Raw genomic sequence first — 21,035 nt, 5'->3', positions numbered from 1 at the left:
CCAGTATCGCTTGCTTTACCTATATATCTCATTTTAGTTATCTCTCACGACTCCTTTTTCTCTTTCTATAATTCCAGTGGCCTCTTAATGAAAGCCTTCTACTATACTATAACTTTCAACATTTTACTACTATAAGCTTTCGAGTTTAAAAGAACTGTCACCCTATATCTTGATTTCTTGATTAAAGCGGAAGTTAAAATGTAGTAAACTTTCAACCGTTTGAAGTTAAGTATCGAAATTGAAATATTGTGAGCTTTCACCCATTTGAAGCTAAGTATCAAATGTGAAATACTGTGTTCCAATTCTCTCTTCTTCTAGTTTTCTCCATCTCGACTCTTCTTTCTCTCTCAATCAATTCTAAGGCCTCTTAAGGAAGATCTTTGCAAAAGTAGTATTATGAGCTTTCATGTTTAAACGAGCTGTTTTATATTTTTAGGAGTTTACATGATAAAAGCGTTACAGTTTTTCTAATAGATCCTGCTATTTGTTGAAATCAATGCGGAATATACATACTTAAACTCGAAAGCACAGCCTTTATCTTAAATAGTAAGGGAAGCTTTCATCGGACTAAAGCTTTCAATGTTAAAAGTTTCAATTCGAATAAAAATAGCATTGGATCTTATAAAAATCACATATTAGTAATCTCATTATGAGACCTTATAAAAGTGAAGGTGAGGAGGCCACATGTAGTCGCCAAATGACAAAATAAGCGCTTATTTGAAGAGTATAGCAAGAAAATTCTTTAATCCGAAATACTTAAAGTGTATTTCTTTAAATTCACCCTTATTTTGTTCCAAACAAACAACACCTGCGGCTCCCACAGAAGTCACAACAGCTGGCGGAATGCGCCCATAAAAGCATCCGAAACATATGTGTACCCTTATATTGGTATTGCAAACATATTTTTTTTGTATTTATACACATATCTACGAATATATCTCCACAAATATGCGAGCACGCATCGACCCCTCCCCCCCCCTTTTCGAGCGAAAACAAAGCCTTTATTCAATTTATTTCAATCGGCACATTTTTGATGATTCAATAAAATGCAGCCAACAACAACAATGTCACACGTATTTCAACAGGCGGCACATTAAAGTTCAACAAAGTCATATGCATAAAGCATAAAACCGAAAATATCTCTTTGTAACGCACACACATCACAGCCAGACAGAGAGCCACCCGATTAAGTGTGCCGGTATGCGTGTGGTATGGGTGTTGTGCAGGGGAGTCCGTGACACGTACTCGTAAAATACAAGTGGCGTACGAAAAAATGCCGAAAATATGTAGGAAAACAAACACAAATAAAGCGGCGACATTTGAAGTGAGCGACGCCGCGAAATTTTCAATAAATGTCATAAAAAATATTGATGGGGCTTTTTGGCACCCAGCGGAAGTTTTCTGACGCTGCAAGGTGTGGGGCTTAATGCGTTAGTATGATTGAAGTGCAGTGAAATAAATGCGGGATATTTCAAAAAGTGAAGTGTTAAAATTATAAAAAAAATGATTTTGAACTTTCGGGATTTGGTTTCATAGATTTCGGCATCCCGGTTTTTAGTGAGTATCTTGGAATCTTTCTTCACTCAGTTATTTTTTATGCCATAATACAATATGTAGACACTCTAAGGCGTTTTAAAACCGATCGATATAATTTCGGGTTTTGAAAATTGTAAATTCGGGATCCCGAAAAATTTTCAGGACTCAAATAGTATTTATTACATAAATTAAATAATTTAATTGATTTAAATAAAGAAGAGTCTAAATATTTTCCAAATGATAAAAAAATTGTGAAATTTCATGCCTACAATATTCGGGATTCCCGTCACAGATGATGGTACTAGAATGTAGCTACCTCGTAGCTACCAACATTTAGCGCGTAGACGTAAAATATGAAAACTTTTCATATCGATCAAAATATTTGGCGGTGCCTGGAAAAGGGTAATGACCGGGTTTGTGCGTCGATAAAAAATATTTCATATATTAGAATGTAGTCTAAAAGGCGGTTGAAGTACTTAACTTAAAGCATATGTTGAAGCGTAGGTATGTAAAAAAAGAGGCTGAGAAAGCGATAACTACAAGAAACGTGAGAAAAGCGAGCAAAAAAGAGGAAAGGTGGCAAAGAAATGCCTTTACGGCTGTCAAGAGACGCCCGTGCATGCCAAAAAACTTTGCAACAAACAGCATACTGAGCTGAGCTGAGTACGTGAGCCGGCATTAAGTGGCGTGAGTCGTAGGAGTAGTGAGGTAACGCAACGAAACTAAGTTTAAAGTTGGCAATACGGTTGTTGCTGCAACGAAGAACGTGTCTGGGGAGACCACGCAACGAGCCGCTTGAAGTAGTGTGCTTTTCCGGCAAAAAAAAAAAGAATTTTTAGTTGGCTAACGAGTAATCTCACCGACTGTTCTGTTTAGTTTGATCTCTCTCTTATCGCCACTGCCATTTCCCTTTTCACCTACACATGTCCCCAAACTCTTCGACATCCGTTTCCGCTTAAGTGCTTCCCACACATCCGCCGTATTGTGTTTGTGCAAATGCGCGCTTTTACTACTTTCTTTAATACACTCTCCGGCTAAATAACATATTTTTCTTTTCGGGCCGCATTTTACGTCTACGCTTGGCTTTCTTTCATTGAAAGGGGCACACTGAATTGAAAGAAACAAAAAGCGAAAAATAAATTGCCGCAAACTGTAAAATGTCACGGCGGACATGCATGTGTGCCCTTAGTCGTGGCATATTTGTTCGTGTGTGACCTCCCCCTATCTATCTCTCTCTCATCCTCCAGAGAATTCGCCTAAGTCATACAATATTCAAGCGTTTGCGAAAAGAAAGTCAATGAGACGGCTATAAATGCCGTTGCGGGGGTGGCATATTGATTACATATTTGCAGCAAATTGATTTTTGACTGCCAAACGAACGTAGTCGAGGAGGGAGTTCGTGAGGGGGGGGACTATTACTTTTGGAAGACTGTGGGTTATATGGTGTGGCGAAATTTTATAACTCACATTCGAGTGAGAGCTAAGGAGAGGTGTTGGATCGGGAAGTAGTAGAGATTATCAATATATATAATGATTCCTGATATGAATTATGAATTATAAATTATGAATTATAAATTATGAATTATGAATTATGAATTATGAATTATGAATTATGAATTATGAATTATGAATTATGAATTATGAATTATGAATCATGAATTATGAATTATGAATTATGAATTGTGAATGAATGAATGAATTATGAATTATGAATTATGAATTATGAATTATGAATTATGAATTATGAATTATGAATTATGAATTCTGAATTATGAATTATGAATTATGAATTATGAATTATGAATTATGAATTATGAATTATGAAATATGAATTATGAATTATGAATTATGAATGAATGAATTATGAATTATGAATTATGAATTATGAATTATGAATTATGAATTATGAATTATGAATTATGAATTATGAATTATGAATTATGGAATAATTATGAATTATGAATAAGTTATATGTAAAATATTTGTGTAGAACATCAGCAACCTTACTCTTTCTTTCTTCACTCTTCAAAGACCGCCGTAATGTGTCAAATAATGGCAAACCGTTTGTCATTTAAAAGTCATAAACACTATTGTTCATTACTTAGTATATATTCCCTCGTGTGGGTATGAACATAAAAACTGTCACGTCATTGGAAAACTCAATGGAGTTGAAAAAAGGAGCAAATGCTTCATTTATGTAGATTTGAATTGTGCAGCTCAAATGCTTCGAAAGCTTTGTGAGACTGAAGGGTGACTCGTAACAGCGAATTGAATGTTTGTAGTGCTTATTGTGTGTATGTGAGCCTTAGCAAGCTTTTTGGGGCGATTGATTTTTGACACATATGAAATTGAGAAGTCGAGAGTAACGCCAGGAGCGTTTGTTTGATACTGCAAGCGGTAAAGAAAGTAAAGCGGAGGAAGCTTAAGTGCGTATAAAGAATAATAAAGCAGCAGTGCGTATTTTCTCCCTGATTTCCTTTGCAACTTTTTCACTTAAGAAATATTGAATTTAACATACTTTATGGCGCTTTACGCTGCATATGCAAAATAAAGTGTTTTTAAGTGTAAAATGGGGAAATCATGTGTGAGTTAACCCGCAGCGTTATTTTTATTATTTCGTTGCTGACTTAATAAAGCTTTAAATTTCAGTTTCCGTTTCTAACTCACAACAGACATATAAATAGAAAAATTTTAGCTTGTGGGCAAGTGTGGGTGTGTTTAATAATAAATATATGTATAAATTTCTAGCCAAAAAAAAAAATATATAAAAATAACTTTGAGGCAAGCGTAACTGTTTTTGTTTTCTTTCACACCACTTTATCGCTTTTCTAGGCATTATTACTGGCAGCCTCCACACTGCTTATCATTTTGTTTGTTATTATTTGCATAACGCCTAAAAATATTTTCGCTTTTGTGCTGTGCGAAATATTGAAACCTCGCTATCTCCTTATACCTATTACCGTTATGCGCTCGCTTTTCCATTTTACTGTTATTGTTTTGCTTATTACAAGTAATTTCGTTTTTTCACTTTTCGCTGCGTGCTGAAAAACATCTTGCGGTTGTTTGCTTTTTATCTCACTGTCGGGCTGCTTGGCGCCCGCAAGTATGCCACATTACTGTGTCGCATTTCAATGTAAACAGCTAGTACCTCGCAGCGGCGTCTGGCATTTTTACGCGCCCATTGACTGACTTGACTGGCGTTTAAACACTCAGCGGTGCATACAAAGTATTTAATTATTTGCTTTTAATTAAAAATATAGTACGCAAGCCGCACAAGGAGTCAGTGAGGTGTGTGCTTGTTGCTGCTGTATATGGTCCTCTGGCTTTCCTTGGTGCCTTTCATTGTTGTACAGTTGAAGTATACTTCTTGGCGCGTTGTTTACTCGCCTGTTTATTTTGTGGCGGCAGCGAAAGTCGGTGCAAGAAAGGTAGATGAAAGTAGATGTTGGGTAATTGGTGGTTTTCTACGGTGTTCTTAAAGCGTTAAATATAGCTTTGTTTGCATTAAATTGTTGTTGAAATAAAAGCTTGTTTAATTTTTGTTGGTTTTGGTTTGACTTTTGTTTAAATATTATTATGAATAATATGTATTATTTAATATTTTTAACTGCACGTCGATTATGAGCCTAAAGGTAGGCAACAAAACTTCGCTGCCTTCATTTAATTTGCATAATTACTAGAATTTATAATTTAATAATACGATTTTGGAATACTTAAAACATTTCAAACAAAATATTTAAACAAAAATTTGCGAATGCAGCCTAAAGATAGGCAACAAGTTTTGAATACTGCTTTAATTTCATTTAACGTGGTTTATATTTTATAAAAAACTATTTTAAGAATACGACTTTAGTATTTTTAACCCTACTTAAGCTTAATTTCTGACTTAAACTTAATCAATTTATTTTCTTATTGCATACTTTCAGGTAAGCTACCCATGTTATCACCATTTGTTGAGCACAATGAGTTAAACGAACGACATGTAAGTAATTTTTGACGGAAATTATGAAGTTATAAACGATATTTCATCAAGTAAAGCCTCAAAGAAGACCCAAATTGCAAAGCCCGCTTTTGGGAAAGCGAATCGAAAATTAATCATATTCTAATTTCGCAAATTAAAGAACATTTTGTCCCTTAATATGTGCCGAGTATGTAGTGTGAGCACAAACGGATATTCAATCGCGCAATGTAATTACTCATGCTATAGAATATTTGCTGAAAAAGGGTCAAAAAGCAGTACGAAATTGTATTAAAACAGCTACATATACAACAGCAAGCATTTAATATAGCTTTGCGCCCAAATGTATGCCTGCAGATTTGCCCTAATGCATTAGCAACGCTGGAAAATGATTCCGTAGAGACCAAATCCTCTCAAAAAACCACTGTTGCTTGCAAAAGTATATTTATAGCGTTGCAAATTCGCAACATCGACCGACCATTTGTGACACCCCTTACTTTTTGCATGGCCTCTGCATTTTGCACTTCATAAATCTTCACTTCATTGCGCACATCCCTTTGCCAAAAGATTTCTGTAGGCGGGTTATGTGTGCGCCCACAATACCCACACCGATAAAACAACAGCATCGTCACCATTAGTAGCGCCAGAGCCAACACCACGGCCAACAGCGCCACCAGCAGTCAGCGCTTGTGCACACTAGACTGGCGGGCGTCGACTAGACTTTACCACTTAGCTGCTTTACTATGCACGTTAATGCCATATTTGCTGCGCGCAGTCCACTTGTGTCCACCCCCCTTCTTGATTGTGTCTGTGAGGGAGCATCTATATAGCTTGGCAGTCAGTTCATTTGTAACGCCCGGTTGACCAGGCGATTTCATTGAAATGATAATAATTGGATTAGCGAAACATTTAGTCGGCTCAGCAGCAGCGGCAGCGGCAGCACAGCATCAACGGAACGGGGGTGCCAGACGGCGCGTAAGTATGGGTAGAGGCGCTAAAGAGATTGGCATGACCGCAGCTATTGCAGGCAGCCGTTGTCGGTGGTGCCACTGCCAACGTGCGGAAGATAAAGCCGTTGAATTTGTTGTCTCAGTTGTTTTTGTTTTGCTTGCCATTCGTTATATTTTGGTTACAATTCCTCTTGTCTATTATGTCGGCCATACCAGACGCCCCACACAAAGGCTTAAAATGTCGTAGTCGGGCGCGCGTGCCGAAAAAATTCATTCGGTGTGCGCGGTTGACAGCAGACAAGTTGATTCAAATTTGCAAGCCTTTTTGACAGCCCGGCTTTGGAAAATATCAAATGTGTAGTTGTTGTTAGTAACGGAAGATAGAGTTTCGCAAAATTTTGTGCTGCAGCGATAGCGGTTTGCCGAAAGTTGGACTCCGGTTTCTCTTTTGTGAACTTGTCTCGCTTAGATTTCGCTTGTCAGCTTGCTCGCTGCTTGTCATTGTTGGAAAATCCACAATTTATAGAGTCAATTTGTGTAAAAGTTGGTAGGTGGTTAAATGTTGTGGGGAAATATGAAAGCGTTTAGTAAAGGAAAAGTTTAAAAATCATAATAGATAGTGCTACTGTGTTTAGTCAATAAAAATTTAGCCATTAAAAAACTTAAGAAGAACTCAATGACCATTGCATACTTTTATGTGCGTTATATGAGTTTCATTGGTTCTTAAATGTAGGCAACATAATATTTAAATTTTCTTTCTGATTATGTTATGAAAGAATGTGTCCCCAAGCTTAGAATGTTCTTCGCTATAAAATGAATTGCGGTATCGTGTTCTACGAAGTCGACACTAGTCTAAAGTCAAGTAAAAGTTTCTTTACATTCTTTCACGTTTTGGAACTAAGGCTTGTCAATGGATACCTTGACACGACTATTTTCGTATTTAGCAATTACTACAGCTGGACTCCTCAGAGGTCAATAAAACCAACAACCAGACTTTCTTCGTTCCGCCGTGATTTATGTAATGTCTTTTCTAGAACCCGGGAACTCACGCCAAAGCGTTGAGTAATTTTTGCAGTCTATATGGGAAGTAAAAGCTCTGAACTTTCCTGGGCTCCTTTATTGGACATTGGAATCTATATAGAGCAACCGTTAGTCGGATTTGCTCCAGTGCTAGTTTCATCTTTTTGAATTTATGGATTGCGTATTTTAGGAACAGAATGTATCTAGGCTTAGTTTCTAGTCTGTGAGCAAATTTAGAACCGCAAAAATCACCTCTTGTTACCCAGCTGATTTCGAAAAGTTCTTACAAGATTTACGTCTCCTTAAACAAATTTGTTCCAGAAATCTTTGTAAGCTGTCTTGTCGTAATTCTTCACAAGTTCATGGTGAGCAGCTGTTTGTTATCTAACCTCTAAAGTATTAGAAAAGTTTTAAACTACAAACCAATCGGGGGAGGAGCAAAGGATTAATACTTTGTTGAAAAATATGAAACTCAATACAAGTTGAAGCAGAAGGGGTAAAATAATTTGTATGTGTGCTTGCTAAAATACACGCGCATCCCCAAATTAAAAGAAACTTGTTTCTCAAGACACATAAACGACCCTTCACCTTATACAAACTGCTACAAGTAAATGTAACCCTTCGATTTCTCGATTTCGTATCGAATGCCATTAAATCACACTTTAATTATTTGTAAGTGAAAGTCCCTCAGTGAGTGAGAAAAGTGAGGGTCAGCGTACTTAACGAGCAACAAATGCGTTCATTTTCGGCGTATGTCGCTTTGTATGTCGTCTTCACTTTCATCATTTTCATTTAGCTTCAGGTCATAATTATCGCAGCGGGAGATTTGCGGCATTGTGTGCCTTATGCAACCCTCAAAGCCATTTGCGATTATTAAATGTGGGGTAATTGTAGTTGGGTATGTGTATTTGTTTGATGCAATATTGAAACTTATTGGGTGAGATGGGGATTGGTAGTGTATAGGGTTACAGTTTGATATATTTATAAATGATGAGCTTTAATGTTCTTAAATTAAGAAATTACAACTAGAGGAAGAAATTGCATTAAATTATTATGAGAGAGAGTATGAAATTAAAAATGTAGTTAAATTCTTTAATAAATACTTGAAATAATAATGTTTGAAAAGTTTCTAAAAAAATATCCCAAAATTGTTAAGGAGTCATATTCTCAAAATTTATTAAAATCCATCAATAAATTTTCGAAAATAAGAAAAACTAATTTTTTTTTTGAAAATGTCCTAAAAACAATCCCAACAATTTTTGAATAGTTATATATTCTCCAAACGGGTTCAGATCCTTCTTTAAATCCTTGAAAATCAATGAAATAATATTTGAGAAAATTTCCCAAAAAGTTCGTTAAATTTGTTTAATAAATTATAAACTCAAAACTTAATAATTTTTTTTTTAATACTCGGAAACCAAAAAAATGATAATTTCGAAAATTTCCCAAAAAAAATACCCAAAAAATTTCCCCACACAATTTTTAATGAGTCATATTTTTACAATATATTAAAATCATTCTTTAATCCTTCTTCAAATCCTTGAAAACCAACAAAATAATATTTTACAAATATTTCCAAAAAAAATTCCCCACACAATTTTTAATGAGTCATATTTTTACAATTTATTAAAATCATTCTTTAATCCTTCTTCAAATCCTTGAATACCAACAAAATAATATTTTACAAATATTTCCCAAAAAATTTCCCCACACAATTTTTAATGAGTCATATTTTTACAATTTATTAAAATCATTCTTTAATCCTTCTTCAAATCCTTGAAAACCAACAAAATAATATTTTACAAATATTTCCAAAAAAAATTCCGCACACAATTTTTAATGAGTCATATTTTTACAATATATTAAAATCATTCTTTAATCCTTCTTCCAATCCTTGAAAACCAACAAAATAATATTTTACAAATAATTCCCAAAAAATTTCCCCACACTTTATAAAAAAAAAAGAAAAAATTGGCTCCCACGTCACTGTTGACAGTCATAACTTCGAGGTCGTAGATAATTTCGTACACCTGGGAACCAGCATCAACAACACGAACAATGTCAGCCTCGAAATCCAGCGCAGAATAACTCTTGCCAACAGGTGCTACTTTGGACTGAGTAGGCAATTGAACAGTAAAGTCCTCTCTCGACGAACCAAAATCAAGCTCTACAAGTCGCTTATCATTCCCGTCCTGCTTTACGGTGCAGAAGCTTGGACGATGTCAACATCAGATGAGACGACACTAGGAGTTTTCGAGAGGAAAATTTTGCGTAAGATTTATGGTCCTCAGAACATTGGCAACGGCGAACGATGCAGACGATGGAACGATGAGCTGTACGAGTTATACGACGACATTGACATAGTTCAGCGAATAAAAAGACAGCGGCTACGCTGGCTAGGTCATGTTGTCCGAATGGACGAAAACACTCCAGCCCTGAAAGTGTTCGATGCAGTACCCGCCGGAGGAAGCCGAGGAAGGGGAAGTCCTCCACTCCGTTGGAGGGACCAGGTGGAGAGCGACCTGGTTACACTTGGGATCTCCAACTGGCGCCGAACTGCGAAGGAGAGAGAGAGGTGGCGCACTATCGTCGATTCGGCTATAACCGGCTAAACGGTTGCAACGCCAATCACATACATACATTTTTACTATTTATTAAAATCATTCTTTAATCCTTCTTCAAATCCTTGAATACCAACAAAATAATATTTTTGAAAATTTAACAAAAAAAAAATTCCCAAAAAATTTTTAATGAGTCATATTTTTACAATTTATTGGAATCAGTTGTTAATTCCTGGAAAAAAAAATATTTTGAAAATATCCCAAAAAATGTCCCCAAATTTTTTATGAGTCATATTCTCAAAAATTTCTCCCACTCACCTCAAATCTCCATTGAAGGCACCAATTAATTAATTTATTTACCATTTTGCCAAAAATAAATTCAATTAAGAACGAGGATGACAGCCGACTGCGTGCTTAAATTAGATCGCGTAATTACCAGAAATTTCGGAGAAGTTACAGAAACTGCGGTGTGGGGGGAAGCTCGGTGGCGTGCTTTACAACGGAACTGCGTCATAAAATGGCTCGCGGCCAAGGATTAAGTTACAAATTACGAAATTTCCATTACGGCCAATAAATGAGCATGCAGCAACAAAACAACAACCAAATTGCGATTGAAAAGTACGCACAGCAACAACAACAGTAGAAAACTGAGTGCACGGCATCGGATCTAGTGAAGCGCATACGCATATGGAGATGAACAAATTGAAATCGACTGTAGCCGCGGATGAAACTGGAAAATGAGCGCAGTCACGTGTATTTTACGCGCAAACCAACAACAACTGTGTGGTGGAGGCGGTGGAGGTGAATCAGCGCCGTGATTTGGATGAGTGGCTGCTAGTGGGTGGGTGTATATCGACGACCTCCCTTTTGGGAATTCGATGATAAATTTATTGAGTGTCATCGTGCACGAAGCGCACTGACAATGGTTGTGGTAAAAATTCGTTGTGCGAAAATTAAATGCGAGTGCTGCGCCATCACGCAGTTATTGCTAGCACCAGCACCGCCGAGCGCCGGTGGAGCAAACAAAACAAATAAATAATTTATGTAATTATGCTGTGGCGCTGGTGAGCGCAAGTTGGGTGTGTATGCGATGGTGTGGGTGTCTACGAGGGACACTTACTTTACGGTTTATGGCAAACGGTATGTGGGTTGTAAAAACAAAAATTTTGATATTTTCACATACGAAGGAGTCAGTAGCGATAGTCGCATTTCATTTTCAGCGTCAAATTTCATATTCGACCTTGATCAGAGTTACATGTTTCGGAAAGTAGAAATCTTCAGATGGGTCAGTTGACCGATAAACTTTTTCGAACCTATGCAATGTAATTTTTAAAAGGAACTTCAGTGCGAGCGGACCGGATGTTATTTAAAATAACAACTCAGATATGAGACTAAGTTCCAAAGTTGTGAAACTGTAATCTTTGGAACCACAGCTCGATAACCGATTATTGTTAACGATTTCTAAGATCAAGGGAAGTGATGTAATTTCTAAAAGACAATAGTCTTAATCGAGACGTTAGATTGGACGAAGAACCGAACAAAATCTTCTACGAATAGACAGACCAAGAATACGGACTGATTCCGACCCATCTTCAGCAATAGAACCGAGTTCTCACAATACACTAACCGTATCTGTGTATGTCAACCACAAGAAACTCAATGAACAATTTCTTACCCTTGGATCCAACGGAACAATCTCAACTTTTTGTTTGACGATGGGACGAAAGCGAGCTTTTGTAAGATCCGCTTTCTGTGGATTCGATCTCAAAGGCGCCATAATTTCACTATTCGAATGGATGTAGAAGTTTCAGTTTTCCAATATACGAAATTGTTTGTTAATAAGCTGGATGACTTAAGTTTAAGCTGGCTGCAGTTTAGAATGAGAAATCTTGTGCAATATTGGAACGCCTAACATATCTAGATCTTCGAACTATTGAATTCATTTCGATACCAAATTTGGATTGGATTGTTCGGGATTGCCTTCCGATCCATAGACGACTGGTATTTAACTAAAAAAATAGTCTTAAAACAGCGGTGGTCAATTGCATGGAATAAGGTTGAGCTGTTCTGAAAAAAAGTTAACACAAGTACCCATTCTACCATTAAATCACCCGAAAAACTCTGAGCACAAACGAAATGGAACACTAAAATAGCAAAATATTTGATTAAATTCGGAGTCGGTGCTGCGAATGAAGTCATTACCACCACCCATAGTAGCACGAAACTCAAAAGCGGCGAGCAATTATTTATAATTTGAGTGGAAAAAGTTGTATTTCAATTTTATGTACGGAGAATATGAAAATTTAATTGAATTCCGCGCAGCATTTAAAAAGGTGAATTCCATTTGATGAATTTCTGCTGCAATAAATTGAAATCGAATTGCGTGTCGAACTGGGTCAGCGAGCGCGAAGAAAAAGCGAATCTTAAAAGCAAAAAAAACAACAACAAAAATAACAAAAAACAATTGCCAGCAAATAAAGAAATCGGAAAAGTCCACTCAACAAATGGCAAATTGCTGCGAAAACCACAGAAAAAACCGGTGAAATTGCAAACAATTAAAAGCCTTCGAATATTTCGGTTATTTCGGCCGAACTTTTTTCCGAACTGTCATTACGCAACGCAATTAATTTACGTGCGCGGCAAAAAGGTTGTGTAGAGGGAAGAGAGAGGCGTCTGTCATTTGAATGACAATTTAAATACCGCAAACAGCGATCATAACCTAAAGCCGCTGTGGCACAAGCACACACAACTAAAACACCGTTAACTACACGCCGCCGAAAATAATACCAAATTGTTTGCCACATAATGCCGCTCTCCCGAAATTGCTACAAAAATACACACAAAAAGGGAGCAAAATAGAGCCTTTTCATTTTCAGTTTGTAAATCACTTGAAGCGTAGAGGAGTCGGGTGTTTTTAATTCAAAATACATAAAAAACAGATACTTTTCATTTAATTGTTATTTAACAAACAAAAACTTACTGCCCATAATAACAATAACGGTGAAACCTTTCGTAAGCAATAACAACAAAAATAACACAACGCTATTGAGTAGGCGCCCAACAATTGGCCTGGAAAATAATTTACCGAAAATTTGAATTGCAAATGTGTCAGTGGCAGTGGCAGGCAGCTGGTAGTAGCAGTGGCGCCTCACTGACTTGTGCGTGAAGCAGTTGCTCAGCGTTGGACCTTTTTGTTGGCAGTCTGACGAACAGACAGACAACCGTGGCAATCAAATTTAAACTCAACAGCTGTTGCTGTTTTAGACAGCGAAAATGAAAATGTCGCTATTAGAAGTTGTCTTGCTAATGGTCGAAATTTGAAGCATATTTTGAGGCGTTTCACAGCACATGGTGCTGATTTGTGCGCTGCGCAGCAAAGTGACTTGCGTTTGGTTAGGGGTCATAGAGTGTGAAATGTTATGGAGGAGCAGTTGTTGCTGAGCAATGAAAAGGAAAAGTGAAGAAAATTTGTAGAGAACATTAGAAAAAAAATTCGAGAAAATGCAAAGAAATGTTTTTTGTTTTCCAAGAAATTCGAAATTCAGCAGAATAGATTATAGATGTTAAATTTACCTTAAAATCTGTGGAGGAAATATTTTGCTGTGCTGACTTAAGTGGTTCTCTTGTGCATTCATTGCATTCGTAGAACTTATTCTTAGAGTTTTATGAATACTAAGGTTCCTTAATGTCCTTTTTCAAAACTCAAAACTTTAGATATCAAAAATTAGCTGAATATTGTCTCAAATCTAAAATATTTCAGCGGTTTTAAGCAGTTTTTTCTGAAAAAAAATTATGAAAATTATAATATAATATGAAATTGTGGTCTTCTACAGCCAACTGCTTAGCTAAGGGTTAAGATATTTGGAGTGAAATTAAAGAGTATAGTGATGGCCAAAATTGAAGTATATTTATGGTAGTTTTTGATAAAAAAATTTTAAGAGGTGACATATGGATATTTATTAGATGAAATTTATAAAGTCAAATGCGTTTTGTGAACGGAAACAATTCAAGTTTTATTACTGAAATTCTATTAGGTCTACAAATTTGCTTCTGTCGTTTTTTTTTTTTGTAAATTTAAGGCTTGTTTTCATTTAGGACAGCCTCACCGTACGTATCCGAAAGCATTCGATGACCCTCAGCCGCACTTTTCTTGGAATTCTTGGAAATTGGAAAAGTGTCATTTTCAGTTGAGAATACGTTTGGGATGCAAACAGATCTCTACAAATATTTTGTTGGGTTAATGTTGACACAAATGTTCAAAATCGATATAAAAAAAAATCGATTTAATCGATAAGGATATATTAATATGTCAAGTGGTCTAAGTATTCTAACCAGCTCTTTAAATAATTAAAAACTGGTTTTCTACTATTTTTCACCTTATGGTTAATATGTTTATATTGCGTTGGTTTAGGCCTTTTAAACACCTCCAAAAAATTCAAATTGGGCCTCTGTGTCATATGATGTTCACCTAAGGGTTAAGAAGCTACAATTTCGATGGTCTCAAGCTCGTCAACTAGCTATTTTCTGGTCACCTAAGTGTTAATGAATTATATTTCAATGATCTCAATCATACTAAATATAGAAATAGAAAATAAAATACAATTTATTGTTTACTACTTGTATGTTCACTTAAGGGTTAATATAGTATTATATGTAAGATACTTACGCCTACACTTTGTATATGCATTTGGTATAATATTGCTTGCCCTGACACTTGTCTTTTCCTTCATTAATTCCATGCTCATTTATGCGCACGCCAGCAGTGTTGCCATGAAACGCCAAGAAAGCATAGAAATTTCAACGCATTTCGTAAGCTGCTTTTTCAATTACGTTTCAATTAAACCTTTGACCGCATTAGGAATGTGACGCCATGGCAAAAAAAGACAACTTTCATGGAAATGCTAAATAAGCTTTGTTGTTGGCAGAATGAAGGCTGAAACGCAATAAAACGAAACAAAGTACAGTTAATGAGGAAAATTATAAGAAAATGTGGCGAAAGAAGAGCCAAGCGATAATTTTCGTTAGAAGGAATAAAAAAGAAATTGTAGATCTGTATAAAATTAGTTTACTTTACTTTCTTACACTTTTTCTGCAATTACTTTCGCACGCAAATTTTACTTTCTTATACCTCTATCTTCGTCGTGTCTTTGCCTTAATTGTTTCTACTGCTTTTACAGTTTCTTTTTTACTTTGTTTTTGCTCCTCACTATTTACTTAACTATTGTTCTTCGCTCGGGCAAATTATTTTGTGCACCACAATTATTTTGCAAATGTTGCCGTTGGCTTTATCTCTGATTGCGTTTGCCTTTTTATACGTTCAATGGAAATTATTTAATTCATTGTGGCTTGCCCTTCATTACAACGCCAGCAATTTAACACCTCCTACTTTGTGTTTGCCCTGCAACACTCTTGGCGCTTCCGGTTTTGCGTCAAACGGCGCCACTGGTTTCCGCCTCAAGTGCGTAGGTGAATTTCTCATTTGCTTAACAACAGCAAATCATTCTTTCATAGCGCATTTGTCTTGCTGACCTCGCAGTGTTTGTCCGGTGTCTTTTTGTGGTTTTCATTTATTTATGCGGTGCGTGCTTATGTCGGCTTTGGCTATCAGCTTATGTATTGTAGATATAAATTAAAATTGACTGGACTGAACTGAATCGGACGCATAAAGAATGTGCGTTAGATAAATTCTCATTAATTGAAGTTCTTTCGTGCCAATATACGCAAATGAACTGGATTTCGTGAAGAATTCTAATTTGACTTAGTTTTTAATTGAATTAATTATTTTATTCGAAATTACGTGGCAACTCTGTTCAAGATTAATATGCATAAATAGCTAGTATTTCTGTGTCTAGGTCATAATTCCGTACAGACACAAAATTTTACTATTTTTGACAATGGTTGGCAACACTTGTGACCCTACAATAGATAGTTCAACAGAATTTTAGGTAAAAGTTACAAATAATTAGTTTTTTAAACCTGATAAGACTGAATTAACTTTTTAGTAAAAATTAGTTGGCAACCCTAGAGGAAAATTACATTGGTTCCGTAATCAAAAACCAAAAATTCTTATAAACTAAATTCATAGACTTTCCAGGCTCACATAAATGCTTTTTATTGAAAGCTTGAAAAACTTTGGCAACCTTGGTGGCTACCATTAATTGCATCAGTCCTTAATACTATGTTTACATATAACGAGATTATCTCCATTTACGAGCTTAACTCGATAATCTGTAATTAAGAAACGAGATTTCCCATACAAAATTGCTCTCTGGATAATCCGAGATTATAAAATTATCTCGTTTTAGACAACTAGATTTTGGGTGTTATTCCTAGGTTTATCGATAATTTTGCGAAGAAAAGGAGAAATGTCAAATGAAAATGTAAACAACAATGGCCGTCAGCGAGAGAAATATGTGTAATACAACAACAAATGCAACACATTTGACAATTGATAATCTCATTTGGCTATATGTAAACGATTAGATTATTGAACGAGCTTAGAACGGGATTATTTTCATATGTAAACATACTATAAAGAGAATTTTGAAATGACTTTTTCTCTTATGTTACCGTTTCTTGAACATTTCTTCATATAATAAAATATTTTTTATGCAATAATAATTTAAAGTGGCAACCCTATTCTGAAATTTTGTCGTGTTGGAGCTCTTCTTTGAGTATTTCAACTTTCCAAGCTCCTCATAAAATTATTTAAATTGTTTTATTCTTAAAAATTATGATATTATAATATTAACATATATATTTTAATAGCTAGGGTTGCCATGCAATTGAAAATAGAGAATGCAAAAATTGTAAAATGAAATAACTAATTTCCAAAAAAAAAAAGGCTTGTTGCAAACTTAAAAATGTTTTTAAATTATTATATTAAATGAAAATTCCGTAATTAGGGTTGCCATATGACTAAAAATATATCACTTTAGCGAAATGTATTTGACATTGTTGGATAAAATATTTATTATTTTTATATGTTTTACTAGATTTTATTTTTTCTTCGAAGTGCTTTGGTAAAATGAACCGTCTTACCGTAAATAGGGTTGCCCACAGTATTTGAATTAACATTAATTTTAATAAATTCTTTCAATTCTCTTTCTCTTTGTCTTTCACTCGCATTTTTCTTATTAATAATAATTTCCTTTCTCGACTCGTAATTCAATAGCAATTCATTCATTCACTTGTTAAAACTTTAGTGCTCTTCAGTGGTTTTCATTCTGCTGCATTGCTCTTCACACGCTTAAAGAAAATATGCACCGAGAAAATATGCACCGAATCTACAACCTCAAGAAGCAAAGTGCAAAAAATTTCCGAAAATATAATAATTTTCTCTGCTCTTCTTCTTCGCTATATTCCTTATCACACCTGCTATCTATCTGCTTACCGCCTTCAATAGCCAAGGAATTCCCACTCAACCTTAATTGAATGGAAAATTTTATTCACTGCATGTGGCATTAATTTAATCGCTTGCGTACAATTCTGCAAATGCGATTACCGCTATAAAACAAAATGTTTGTGCTGCATTCAACTATACGAATATTTATGCGATATCACTCTCCATTCGTCTGTCTGTTTGACTACCTGTGTTTGCTCAAGCATTTTATTGCTTCAAATTTCAGTGTCTTGACGGCTCATTCACCTGCTTATTGGCTTCGTTTTCATAATTAATTGTTGTGCTGTGTGCTCACCAACCATCATTACTCATACTCATTCAATCGAATTTTCTCAATTACCATTTCGTTGCTTCACTTAACGGTATTAATTTCGCTGGCGCCTTCGAGTGTCCGTGCGTATTTAATATATTGGAAAATTTTTACAAGCGCATGCAAATTATACAGCAATCTCTCGCAATTCATATTTCAATTTGTTGTCTTGTTGTTGTTGTTATTGTTGTTTTTAATTAAACACAACACTTGCATTGAACTGCCAGCAATAAAGCATGAACCATGAAATCTGCGGGAAGTTGTTTGGTGAGGAAATTATGATATTCATTATTTGTAAGCCGGAAATTCGCTTTACCGCCCACAATTAAGCCACGCCCTTGCATGAGTGCGGCGATTTTAATTTTATATTTCCGTAAATAATTTGATTTGTTGCGATTTATTTTGTGTTTTGAGTGATTGGTGGTGATGCGTTGTTTTATGTGCGAGTACGGACCACGGCGTATGAGTAACATTTTGTATATAAGTTGATGGAGAGCTTTTAGATTATATTTTGTTGCTAAATATTTTAGATTCATGAGGTTTGTGGGTTCATTTTCGCCTCATACTATCCTCAGTTATTAAATATAATATACCTATATAGTGAGTGATATACCAAGAAGAAAGCTATCGCAGTCAGCAGAGTGTTGAGGAGGATGTAAAAAAAAACTTTGTAAGGAGGAATTATTACGAATCGGATTATAAATTTTGGAGATTATGTTCTTAACTGTTAAGCAATTGAAGCCGAAAAAAATATATAACAAAGGTAGTGAGATCTGAAACTTGGTTTGAAAAACATTTAAAGTATTTTTTGCAGCTACTAGTTCCAGGCCATGATGAATGAGAGAATAATCAGCATAAAAATGTTATAATTCGATTAGAGTGACGAGTCCTATTTATCGGAATATCGTGAAATTTTTATAAAAAGTAATGAAATAGATTTTGGAAATCCATTTTCCTGCTCGAGATATTACGATTTTGACTACATTTGGTTTAACGTATAAATAAGCAGATTTGTAATGTCGCTAGGGCTTTAAAATGTTCTAGAGAAATATACGTCGGTAAATTTTGTTATGGGTCTTCTTAGACCAAATCTTTGTATGAAAAACATAAAAGGGCAAAAAAAACCAGAAAACAAATTTGCGCCTTGAAATATGCAACGATTTGAATTATTATTTTTATTTAACTATGCCAGCTAGCTTTTTTGAGTTTAAATGAGACTTTAAAAACATTGTAGCTCTACAGTCGGATTAATGGCATACCTAGTTGCATATTTGGTTCCAAAGTGTTTTATGTTTTGATATAATCTATATTGATTAGATTACTGTTCAAAGTTCCTAAAAACTAATTTTGATATGAAAGAGGTAGTTGCAATCATAATTTAGTGTTCCAATCAGCTTTGAAATTGTGACAATAGTTTTTTTTTTCAAATTCTAGTGGTTCAAAATAGTAAAGAGTAGGTCTAATATAGTATTGATTGTAAGACAGCTTCCTTAGTCGTTTCACCATTAAGGGGTTATATACAGTTTGAAGGTCGAAAAAAAGGCATTTTTCAAGAATTTTTTCTAAGCAAACTATTTGGTTTATTGATTTGAAACTTGGCAGATATATTATGGCAACCTTAAACTATATTCACATATTTTTAATTGCCAAAAATAATTATCGGGAACGTTGATATTGCCAATTTTGCAGAGGTCCGCAAAGAAATGCTTCTTTCGGTGCACGATATCTCTGGACTTGATCATCTAAAATACAAAAACCAAATAAATTTCATTAATATAATAAATAATCTAGTGATTAATCGAAGGAATTAGCAAAAAAAATTTTTTGACAAAACAAAAGGTTCGATTTTCGACCAAAATTCGGGTCTTTAATTATTTATAAAAATAAGAAATTTTCATCGGATGGGGAAATCCTTCGATTAAGTACTAAAAAATATAGTTAAGTAGCTTGTGTGAAAATTTTAGACCGATCGGTTCAGCCGTTTCTGAGAAATCTTGCTCACCGACTTTGAAAACACCGTTTTGAGAAAAACGAATTTAAAGTTTTGAAAGCACTTTACATGTAGTCTGCGCGCCTTCACTTATGTGTCTATAACTTCGAAAATATTCGTCGGATCGACTTGAAATTTTGTGTGTGTATACTCAGATATATATGTATATATTAAGAATACGATTATTTGATCCCCTTAAAGAGGAGCTCAGATTTTGGTTAAGCTGATGTTTTTACAGCAAACTGAGATTTAAACTTGTGTAAAGTTCTTCACAAAACTTTTCCACTACCAAGCTGATTACCTCTTCATACCACTAGCTACATTCACATAACCTCAAAAACCTTCATAACCTCAAAAATAATGTAAAGCTGGACTGGGATAATAAAAAAACATCTAAACATCTAAAAAAAAAAAATAAAAATAAAATATCTCAGAAAATCAGATAAATCAAAAAATAATGTTCAAACAATGTGAGTAATATAAATCTTAAATAATATGCCACGCGACTGAAAGCTACATATGTAACATGAACACCAATAAAAGCAAACAAACACATAAACCATTAATAGAAACACATTGGAAATCTGTTACACATACATTCACACATGTCTCTATATATATGTATATATAAGTGTTTGTGTGTGCAAGGAAGCCGAAAAGGTGGAGACGGATTAGGCAACTACACAGGGGCACCAAGCGCTTGGAGAAATAAAAGATGTGGAAGAAATAAGAGGCACAATAAAATATGAAAATCAATTCAGATGAAAAAAATGAAAATCAGAAGCCGCGAATTGTTGACAACCGCACAGCAGAAAGTGGTGCGCAATAAAAAGTTTAAAAACAAAAAAAGAGGCAGAAGACAGCAGCAGAACCAAGCGCGAGCTGCGAGAAAAGAAATTACAAGAAGCTGAAGACGACCTAGCAACTCAACAGCAGTGCGGGAGTCAGGTTAGAAAGCAAGAAAAAATAAAAAAATACAAGAAACAACAACAACAATAAAAACGTGCCGACAATTGGCGCCATTCGCTGGCATTTGCCAGCCGCAAAAGCGAAAATATGCTCGTGTATAAATTATGGCCAGCAACTGGAAGCAAGAGCAAATAACTGGCAGGCAAGTCGAAGGAGAGAGAGTGTTGAGGCAGCTACAAACCACAGTAGTTCTTGTATTGGTGTGAGTGTGTGCGTGTACAGTAGACAGGGCGCTTGCGGCGGAAATTAAATTTTAAAGCTTTAAAATGATTTTCCTGTGTCGGCCAAACATGAAACTGGCATCCAACTACACACCAACACAAACACGGACATTGTTTT

General features: G+C 35.3%; 1 protein-coding gene across 1 annotated transcript in view; it reads left to right on the top strand.

Moving 5' to 3' along the window:
* Positions 1–21,035, top strand: part of LOC105210241 (spondin-1) — a 162,496-nt gene that overhangs the window by 47,670 nt on the left and 93,791 nt on the right. The gene's annotated exons all lie outside the window — the stretch shown is intronic.

Source organism: Zeugodacus cucurbitae, chromosome 6 (assembly GCF_028554725.1).
Source record: "Zeugodacus cucurbitae isolate PBARC_wt_2022May chromosome 6, idZeuCucr1.2, whole genome shotgun sequence".
In the NCBI taxonomy this organism is placed as follows: Eukaryota; Metazoa; Arthropoda; class Insecta; order Diptera; family Tephritidae; genus Zeugodacus; species Zeugodacus cucurbitae.
This window is presented reverse-complemented; position numbering and strand designations above follow the sequence as displayed.